General features: G+C 40.4%; 1 protein-coding gene across 5 annotated transcripts in view; it reads right to left on the reverse strand.

The window, feature by feature from the left end:
- The window catches only part of LOC139477865 (putative N-acetylated-alpha-linked acidic dipeptidase), a 198,385-nt gene that overhangs the window by 55,763 nt on the left and 130,542 nt on the right, over positions 1–12,080 (reverse strand). The gene's annotated exons all lie outside the window — the stretch shown is intronic.

Below are 12,080 nucleotides of genomic sequence, written 5' to 3' on the forward strand. Positions count from 1 at the left end.
GGTCTTCAGCAACCCATACTTGCCGTAAAAGGCGACTATGCTTGTCATAAAAGGCGACTAATGGGATCGGGTGGTCAGGCTCGCTGACTTGGTTGATACATGTCATCAATCCCAATTGCGTGGATCGATGCTCATGATATTAATCACCTGATTGTATGGTCCAGACTTGATTATTTACAGACCACCGTCATATAGCTGGAATATTGCTGAGTGCGGCGTTAAACAACAAATCAACCAACCAACCACAACAGGAAGTAGCAGCTTGGATCCAAGCCTTGACGTACAAAGCCGAGGATGATAAACCTTTTATCTCGCCTCTGACATTCCCAGCTGACTGATGAAACAAGAATTAGGACATTCATATGTATATTTTTAGCTATCACTTCACAAGAAGGCTGACAATGCCCATTTATATGTTTGCACAGTCCTGATGACCAGAATCAGACAGACAATAGTGTCCTATAACCAGTGTGAGGTTGGAACACAGACAGTGCCATATCAGGCAGTGTTTGTTTCTAGTTATCATGATGGGTGTGTTAGTTTCTGACTGGATCGATATGAACACATTGTGGGATCAGGTTTCAGAAATCATACTGCCGGTCTCCCTGCCTAGTGAATCACACACACTCATCTTCCTGCTCCAATTACACAATGTTCTGCCTCTCTAATCCAACTATTTCCTATCAATGATCTAAACATCCATAGCTCTATACAGTCACACACTGTCTCTATACTATGACCTTTAGTGTGACAAATGAACATGCCCTTCAATAGACTAGTCCACTGCCCAACCATAGTCTAGTCAACACAATAGACTAGTCCACTGCCCAACCATAGTCTAGTCAACACAATAGACTAGTCCACTGCCCAACCATAGTCTAGTCAACACAATAGACTAGTCCACTGCCCAACCATAGGCTAGTAAACACAATAGACTAGTCCACTGCCCAGCCATAGTCTAGTCAACACAATAGACTAGTCCACTGCCCAACCATAGCCTAGTCAACACAATAGACTAGTCCACTGCCCCACTATAGGCTAGTCAACACAATAGACTAGTCCACTGCCCAACCATAGTCTAGTCAACACAATAGACTAGTCCACTGCCCCATTATAGGCTAGTCAACACAATAGGCTAGTCCACTGCCCAACCATCGGCTAGTCAACATAATTGACTAGTCCACTGCCCCTCCATAGTCTAGTCAACACAATAGACTAGTCCACTGCCCAACCATAGTCTAGTCAACACAATAGACTAGTCCACTGCCCCACTATAGGAAAGTCAACACAATAGACTAGTCCACTGCCCCATCATAGGCTAGTCAACACAATAGACTAGTCCACTGCCCCACTATAGGATAGTCAACACAATAGACTAGTCCACTGCCGCATCATAGTCTAGACAAAACAATAGACTAGTCCACTGCCCCTCCATTATAAGGCTAGTCAACACAATAGACTAGTCCACTGCCCAACCATAGTCTAGTCAACACAATAGACTAGTCCACTGCCCAACCATAGTCTAGTCGACACAATAGACTAGTCCACTGCCCAACCATCAGTTAGTCAACATAATTGACTTGTCAACTGCCCTTCCATAGGCTAGTCAACACAATAGACTAGTCCACTGCTCCACCACAGGCTAGACAACACAATAGACTAGTCTACTACCCCTGCATTATAAGGCTAGTCAACACAATAGACTAGTCCACTGCCACACCATAGGTTAGACAACACATTTGACTAGTCCACTGCCTCTCCATAGGCTAGTCGACTGCCGAACTACCGGCTAGTCAACACTACAGGCTCGTCAACACCATAGGCTAGTCGCCTGCCCACTGGTCATTCAGTCCACCACATACTAGTTAAACACATAACCTCAGACAACTTCTTTCATAGGCTTTACTAGTCCATTGCCACACCAATATGGAGAACTGGTCTTTACCACAAAAGGGGCGGTCGGGTAGCCTAGTGGTTAAAGCGTTCGCTCATCACGCTGAAGACCCGGGTTTGATTCCTGACATGGGTAGAATGTGTGAAGCCCATTTCTGGTGTCCCCCGCCGTGATATTGCTGGAATATTGCCAAAAGTGGCATAAAACCATACCCACTCACTTTACCACAAAGCCCACTTCTTGGTTGACCTCAATGTTTTGGCAGTGAACACATTTTCCACGGTCCTCAATCAAGAACAGCATTCTGTAGGAAGGTACCTGATCCCAGACCAATCATTGTCATAATGACGCAGCTTAATGTACAGAGCACCAGTCGTAACAACCCTTTCCAATATAGCTTGTTTCCATAGTCAAAAAAAGATGTACCAGTATCTCTACGTGATTGATTATCTGGTATTGGAGATGACTTCAGACTAGACATCCATTGCATGGATTAGTCGGACCATCTTTAACTGATGTTTAAAATAATATGTCTCCAGGCAACAGCCAGGGATCTTTAATTTAGAAAAAGCTTGTATCATGTGTCTCCTGCTTCTGGTCGATATGAATGTTTGTTATCCTGAACCCGTCCAATGCTGTTCAGTCTATCTGTAAATCAGTCATTGAAATTGGAAAAAGTACCATACTGAATACATACAAGACTCAAACAAATGAAATATTGTAATATATCTGAGCTTTCAATCTGACTCTGACATAAATCTCGCGTCTTCCAATTCCTCGGCAGCACCTGTTGACTGGACTTGGAGCCCACCATGAGAAGCCCGGAGTCGAGTTGATGGATGAATACAGTCGCCATCAACTTTCTCAAAAAATCAATAGCTTTTATGAAAGTTTCCAAGCCGTAGAAGGGCGAGAGGCAATCTTTGTTGTTGGACAACTTGTAGGCCATAGGAGTATGTGGCCCTTGAGAAGACAGGCCAGCAGTCGGAGGAGGATCTAGGTTGCATGCTCAACAATGGTGTCTAATGTTAAGAGGTGCATACAAATATTAACACTGAAAATTAATTTGAAAACATTTCCGAATCATACAGAAACTGAAACAACCAAGGTTTGACTTCTCTACTAAATCAAGCAATAGACTCAGGCCTTGTACGTGTTCCCAGCTTCAGGGTCCTTGACAACTTGATCCAGCAAAACAGTGTTAAAAGATCAATAGTGATGTTAATAAAAATGTTTCAGATGAATGTGTGGAGTGCAGGTTGTCAAATATTTTATAAAAACTTTCAAATCATCCCAGGTCACCACTCATTCTTCATGTCTGTAGAGCCAAGTCCCATGGACCCTAGACTAGCTAGGTGCTCAGGTCACCACACATTCTTGTCTGTAGAGCCAAGACCCATGGACCCTGGACTAGCTAGGTGCTCAGGTCACCACACATTCTTGTCTGTAGAGCCAAGACCCATGGACCCTGGACTAGCTAGGTGCTCAGGTCACCACACATTCTTGTCTGTAGAGCCAAGACCCATGGACCCTGGACTAGCTAGGTGCTCAGGTCACCACACATTCTTGTCTGTAGAGCCAAGACCCATGGACCCTGGACTAGCTAGGTGCTCCGGTCACCACACATTCTTGTCTGTAGAGTCAAGTCACATGGACCCTGGACTAGCTAGGTGCTGTGGTCACCACACATTCTTGTCTGTAGAGTCAAGTCACATGGACCCTGGACTAGCTAGGTTCCCAGGTCATGTAGCTTTGTTTTATTAAGTGCCAGTAGTTTTCATAGCATACAATTGTACAAGGGATGTCCGAAATGTAAACATACAGCTTGTGTCTGTGTGCGTGGATGCAAAATTCATAATTTTTAGACAATGTTTATCATATAAACATTTCATTCTCCATCTTAGTATGAATTTTTCATGAATTGGCATGTTCTTATTTTTGCTCAAGATCTTTTCTTGATTTGTTCTTCATTTTTGTCATGAACTTTTCATGAACTAACTGTACGAAATATTAATTCATGAACTGTTCTTGAAGTGTTCATGAACTATTTCAGGAACAGTTCATGATCTAGAGTGTTTCTCTTAGTTCATGAACTGTTCTTCAAGTGTTTTGGAACAATTAAAGTCATGAACAGTTCATGAACTTGCCATATGAACTTTTAATGAACTGTTCATGAACAGTTCCTGATGTTCATGAATGGTTCATGCTTTGAATAACTCACTTTCACATGGGTGAATTTTTCCTACAAGGATAATGAGGACCTATTCTTTTCCAGAATACTAAAAATATTGAGGATACAGTGTGACCTGATTGACCTGATGTCTTGGATAGATGCTCATGCTACCAACCACTAGTTGCCTGGCCCACACTTGGTTATTTACAAGGTCTTTCAATGGTTCATTGATAGAAGAGCTAGATTGGACAGGTGGTTGTAAAGAACAGGGGACATAATCACTTGCTGATTTGATAATGATTGCTGAGGCGGTGACATGGGGCCCATCCAGTTCGCGGGTCAATTACACTGCAAAGATACAAGTACTACCTCAGTCTCACATAATGCTAGTTATTTCCATCCCAATACAGTCCCCAAAACAGTCATGGTTTTCACAGTGTCATTAATTGTGGGGCTGGATTTGGACACTGCTCCACGCATCACTCCTACACTATAACCCTGTGGGGAGTCCTATTGAGTGTCGTGTTCTGTACCGCTGCCTGTACATCCGAGCCATGCTGATTTAATGGTCCACGTTTTGTAGCCCGACCTGCGATCCTTGTCCTCGGGCAACTATTTTCCTGGTCATAACCAAATTAAACAAGGCTCATAATAAGATGACAGTTCCCCGAGGACATATTGAAACTCACGTCCTGTGAACAAGAGACACACATAACAAGATTGTCACTTGTAAATGTCCAATATCTTAGAGAAGGGCTGTCCCAGCAATTAGACAACCATCCTCACAAATCTGGCATACTGTTGAGCAGGAGGAAGTCAGTTGGTGTTGGCTCAATGTCCACGATACAATTAAATAACTGATGCACATCGACATGAAGATGGAGACTCGGAGGGATTTAGGAACTTGTTTCTCACACTGTATTTCTGTGAGTTATGAAATTATCAAACCAATAAGTTCAGAAAGGTAGATGATATTTCCAGCAGGAGACAGGATAACACTTGGACAATATTTGCTTGTGCTGCCAAGATTGTTTACTTATGAGGCACGCAATCCGTCTGACAAGATTACCCACGCTGAACGATCCCAAATAAAGATCAGGGGAGCCACACAATCACAGAGATTGAATTATGAGAACGTAATCACATTGCAAAAGATCGATAAGCTTCTAAATATCGAAATTTACATGAGAATGATAGTCTTATTTAACAAGGGAAAATCTCATGATTTCACTCAAATTTATTGAAGCAGATTTCTTTTCAAGTCAATATTCAACTATGTGAGAAAGAGAATGTCTTTCTGTAGTGCTCCATCGCTTGTTCTGTACACTGAAGGGAAGAGTTTAAGTGGGAAACAGCACGGGGCATCTGGTACAACTCTCCATCGATCCCCCCCAACCACATCAACACATCAGTGCCTCCTTGTAAGGAGATGTGAGAAGCTGATATACATGTGTGATGTACGGGGGATATACACGTGGAAATTTGTGATATACGGCAGAAATACTCATGGAAATGTGTGATGTATGGGGATATACACGTGGAAATGTGTGATGTATGGGGTATATACACGTGGAAATGTGTGATGTATGGGGTATATACACGTGGAAATGTGTGATGTATTGGGTTTATACACATGGAAATGTGTGATGTATGGGGTATATACACATGGAAATGTGTGATGTATGGGGATATACACGTGGAAATGTGTGATGTATGGGGGATATACACGTGGAAATGTGTGATGTATGGGGATATACACATGGAAATGTGTGATGTATGGGGTATATACACATGGAAATGTGTGATGTATGGGGTATATACACATGGAAATGTGTGATGTATGGGGATATACACGTGGAAATGTGTGATGTATTAGGTATATACACATGGAAATGTGTGATGTATGGGGATATATACATGGAAATGTGTGATGTATGGGGTATATACACATGGAAATGTGTGATGTATGGGGTATATACACATGGAAATGTGTGATGTATGGGGATATACACGTGGAAATGTGTGATGTATGGGTATATACACATGGAAATGTGTGATGTATGGGGATATATACATGGAAATGTGTGATGTATGGGTATATACACATGGAAATGTGTGATGTATGGGGTATATACACATGGAAATGTGTGATGTATGGGTATATACACATGGAAATGTGTGATGTATGGGGATATATACATGGAAATGTGTGATGTATGGGGATATACACGTGGAAATGTGTGATGTATTGGGTTTATACACATGGAGATGTGTGATGTATGGGGATATACACGTGGAAATGTGTGATGTATTGGGTTTATACAAATGGAAATGTGTGATGTATGGGGATATACACGTGGAAATGTGTGATGTATTGGGTTTATACACATGGAAATGTGTGATGTATGGGGATATACACGTGGAAATGTGTGATGTATTGGGTTTATACACATGGAAATGTGTGATGTATGGGGATATACACATGGAAATGTGTGATGTATGGGGATATATACATGGAAATGTGTGATGTATTGGGTATATACATGGAAATGTGTGATGTATGGGGATATACACATGGAAATGTGTGATGTATGGGGTATATACATGGAAATGTGTGATGTATGGGGATATACACATGGAAATGTGTGATGTATGGGGTATATACACGTGGAAATGTGTGATGTATGGGGATATACACATGGAAATGTGTGATGTATGGGGTATATACACATGGAAATGTGTGATGTATGGGGTATATACACATGGAAATGTGTGATGTATGGGGATATACACATGGAAATGTGTGATGTATGGGGATATACACATGGAAATGTGTGATGTATGGGGATATACACATGGAAATGTGTGATGTAGGGGGATATCCACATGGAAATGTGTGATTACGGGGTATATACACGTGGAAATGTGTGATCTACGGGATATACACGTGGAAATGTGTGATGTATGGGGATATACACATGGAAATGTGTGATCTATGGCATATACATGTGGAAATGTGTGATGTAAGGGGGATATACACATGGAAATGTGTGATCTATGGCATATACATGTAGAAATGTGTGATGTATGGGTATATACACATGGAAATGTGTGATCTATGGCATATACATGTAGAAATGTGTGATCTACGGGATATACACGAGGAAATGTGTGATGTACTGGGATATACAAATGGAAATGTGTGATGTACAGGGATATACACTTGGAAATGGTGAAAAGGATGATAGACCTCATGGATGTGTGATATGGATGATATCTCTAATGGACATGTGTGATATGGATGATAGTCCTTATGGATGTGTGATATGGATGATATCTCTAATGGACATGTGTGATATGGATGATATTCCTCATGGATGTGTGATATGGATGATATACTTAATGGACATGTGTGATATGGATGATATTCCTCATGGATGTGTGATATGGATGATATCTCTAATGGACATGTGTGATATGGATGATATTCCTCATAGAAATGTGTGATATGGATGATATTCCTCATGGATGTGTGATATGGATGATATCTCTAATGGACATGTGTGATATGGATGATATTCCTCATAGAAATGTGTGATATGGATGATATTCCTCATGGATGTGTGATATGGATGATATACATAATGGACATGTGTGACATGGATGATATTCCTCATGGATGTGTGACATGGATGATATTCCTCATGGATGTGTGATATGGATGATATACCTAATGGACATGTGTGATATGTTTATTCCTTATAGACAGGTGCGATTAATGGATGAGAAATATTTAATGGACATGTGTTGTATGGTTTTAGATATTTAATGGACATATGTGATATGGATGGTATATATTTTATGGACACTTGTGATGTGGATGAGATACACTTGAGGTATATGGACTTAGGTCTTCACACATCACAATTCCAATACCTTTAAATGTATACTTCAAAGGACATCCAGCGTCAAATATTTTCCATGTCCGTCTAAAAAGTCTCAAATGTTAATGTGAAAGGTCTCCAAATATCAATGGTCATACATGCTTGTTGTCAAAGGTCACAAGTCTTAATGTCAGAGGTTTTCAAACATCAGTGGTATTCAAATGTCAAAGTTCATTAAATACCAAAGGTCATCAAAATAAAATATCTTAGGATGTCAAATGTCAAATATTTCCAATGTTTATGTAAACCGTGTTCACTTGTCAATGTCGATAGTCCTTAAAGGTCACTGGTTGTACCCACAGACATATTTCTTTTTTCAAATTGAAAAGGAAAATGTATCAGAGAGAAGTAAATACCAGACGTCAATCAGCTGGGGGGGTCGCATGTTGTTGTGTCAGGCAAGCATAATGTTTTCATTCAACTGAATTATCGCTGACACAGCAGAAATCTCCAAGGTGCAAATCACTGCAGTACATCTCACGTGTGTAACGAGAGTATGGTTTGTTTATCTCCACTTTTAGCACTATTCTTGTCATATCAAGGCAGGGGGGCACCAGAAATGAGCTTCAGACCAATGGCACTATTACCGTATTTGACGCAATAAGCACCAAGCGCTCTCAAAATTAGAAACAGGGGCTCTTATTAGGATATAATTTTGATGAAAAAGAAAACAGAGTTGAAAGATCATAAATTTCATGGTTTATGCTAACAGCCTGCAATGATACATAAGAAAAGTCGTGCGTATTATACACGACAGATATATTTTCCAAAATTTAATTGCCCATAATTAAGATTAAGGGTGCATATAACACACGAGTGGGTATTATACAGGAATAAATATGTCTTGTGTACATTGATCAATTGGAAGGGGTGGTAATTGGGATTGTTCACTAGCCAATATATCAGCAAATATCGCCGTGGGCGCTTATTAGAGCGGGGCGCTTATTACGTTGAATACGGTAATCTGGGGTGTCAGACCTGGATCCTTGACGACGACGACTGTGCAACACCTGCCTCAGGTGACTGAACCTGAGAACATCATTACAACTCAGAATTTGAGAGAAATATCATAATTTGATTTTAATCTGTATGGAAGTAGCTGGGCCGAAAACGGAACTGGATCTGGGTATTGATCTTATGATGTCTAGACACGGAGTCAAGAAACAAACAACACATTGAGCTTTTCTTCCCACCTTGCCACCGACATCAGGTTTTGAAAACAAATCATAACTAGAATATCAATTTGCCAAAAATAATTATCGATCTACAAAACATAAATATTGTACATATATTAATAGAGGGATGGATGATACACTGACACTTCCATTGTTATTAAAATGCTATGATTTCAATGGGGATTGTTAAAATAGAATATGGAATTTCACAATTTTTACCCTTAAATACTGGTATTGATTGGATATAATCTAATGTGTCAATCTCTTACACAATAACTCTGTTCTCCCTCCATCTCTTACAAGATAACTCTGTTCTCAATCTTTTACAAGATAACTCTGTTCTCAATCTTTTACAAGATAACTCTGTTCTCCATCTTTTAAAAGATAACTCTGTTCTCCATCTTTTACAAGATAACTCTGTTCTCCATCTTTTAAAAGGTAACTCTGTTCTCCATCTCTTACAAGATAACTCTGTTCTCCATGCATCTCCAACAAGATAACTCTATTCTCAATCTTTTACAAGATAACTCTATTCTAAATCTTTTTCACAATAACTCTGTTTTCAGTCTCTTACAAGATAACACTTGAGTGTTCCTAGTATGAGACTGACGGTCTGAGTGTTCCTAGTATGAGACTGACGGTCTGAGTGTTCCTGGTATCAGACTGATGGTCTGAGTATTCCTGGTATCAGACCGGTCGACCTATTACTAGCTGGCTGGTCCTCGTATGTGAGATTAATGCCTCAATCAAACAGTTCCACAGGGAGATAATGAGTAAGCTTCTGTCATTGTCTGGCATTGTCAACAGAATGGCCAAACGAGGAGGCCTCAATCTACCCAAAATTAAAGTTTATCTAAAAACTCAATAATGAAAATTCTCTCAAGTGCCCCTGAGAGTTGTAGCGTTCTGATAAGTCTATAACCCATTATTCCCTGACCCAGAGAACCACAGGAACTTTTTAGAATGGAGAGAGCGAGTTGGAAAGAGTTGTTTATAACAAATTCCCTCCGACAAGTAGGAAATCAAATGATTGATTTTATTCTTAAGACAGCTGAAGATGTTACTCGTATTAAGCTTGGTATGGATTTAGGTACTGCTCTGTTGTTGAGACGATCCCTGGCCAATCAAACACATCCAAACTCCTCTGCTCAGTCTGGGTAATCTTTAAAAAGTGATAGAAGGATGTTCCTTGTCACAAACTCCCTACAGGGTTTAATAATGCCTGGTCATGCTTAAACGACCTTCAAAGACATTCTCCATTTCACTGATATTTCCACAAAAATTACCACCAATATTTCCTGTGCCATCACTATCAGGAAGTAGGATTAGGATAGTGTCAGTGATTGAACTTAACAGATCCATCTTTTGCACAAAGTATTGCTGATTACACATTATGGTGACTCTCTTTTTTTTTGCTGTTTAAAACTTTGACTGAAACCAATAAGCCACAATGACATGAAGCCTTGAACACAAGCTAAACAGTTTAGCATATTACATGGAAGGAGGATACAGGTGAGTGAGTGAGTGAGTGAGTGAGTGAGTGAGTCTTTGGCTGGGCTTTGGGTGAGTGGGTTTTGAGTGAGTGAGTGAGTGAGTGAGTACGAGTCTTTGGCTGGGCTTTGGATGAGTGGGTTTTGAGTGAGTGAGTGAGTGAGTGAGTGAGTGAGTGAGTGAGTGAGTGGGTGTGTTTAAGGTGGATTTCGGATGAGTGTGTAGGAGTGGGTGGGTGGGCTTTGGGTGAGTTGGTATGGGTGGGTGAGTGAGTGAGTGAGTAAATGAGTGAGTGGGTGGGTATGGGTCTTTGGGTGGGCTTTGGTTGAATTGGTATGGGTGGGTAGGTTTTAGACGAGTGAGTGAGTGAGTGAAAATTGGGTTTTACTCTGCTTATAGAATTATTCCAGCAATATAACAGTCACCAGAAACAGGCTTGTGAGGATTCAGCAATGGCAAATGTTCTACACCAGTGACCCTTCTCTCCGAAGAAGTTTGCAAATATTCGACTCAGAACTTAAAAACAAGCATAACATTGTGATTAGAAGCTGAGATTAAAGAACAGCATTAATCAAAGACTTGTAACATTATATTTCATTGTGAAAGAAAGAACTTAACATCACAATGGCAATTACTACAGGACAACTTCCTTCCTGTTGTCAGCACTCCAGCAAGAAGCTGGCTGTTTTATGTGAACATAAAGATATATATAGGCGAAGCTGGAGCTTGGAAAGGTCAAATATCTCATTCAAAGAAGGAGATGCAATATTTGAACAAAGAGTATCACATGCCATTACTTTGATGTTCAGAAAAACAACACTGGACGATAACGACAAGACAGGATCCCCTTGAAACTACTGTGAGAGAGTTTATCAATTAGAAAAAGGTTTCTAAGAAAAATTATGGGAAATATATGTGCTTTAGGAGAGAGATTGTTCTGGGGGAGTACATGAGTGAGTTGCATGAGTAACTGAGAGAGATTGTTCTGGGGAAGTACATGAGTGAGTTGCATGAGTAACTGAGAGAGATTGTTCTGGAGGAGTACATGAGTGAGTTGCATGAGTAACTGAGAGAGATTGTTCTGGAGGAGTACATGAGTGAGTTGCATGAATAACTGAGATTGATTTTTCTGAGGAGTACATGAGTGAGTTGCATGAATAACTGAGAGAGATTGCTCTGGAGGAGTACATGAGTGAGTTGCATGAGTGACTGAGAAAGATTGTTCTGGAGGAGTAAATGAGTGAGTTGCATGAATAACTGAGAGAGATTTTTCTGAGGAGTACATGAGTGAGTTGCATGAATAACTGAGAGAGATTGTTCTGGAGGAGTACATGAGTGAGTTGCATGAGTAACTGAGAGAGATTGTTCTGGAGGAGTACATGAGTGAGTTGCATGAGTAACTG

This window comes from Haliotis cracherodii, unplaced genomic scaffold (assembly GCF_022045235.1).
Source record: "Haliotis cracherodii isolate W230 unplaced genomic scaffold, xgHalCrac1.p SCAF_36, whole genome shotgun sequence".
Lineage (NCBI taxonomy): Eukaryota > Metazoa > Mollusca > Gastropoda > Lepetellida > Haliotidae > Haliotis > Haliotis cracherodii.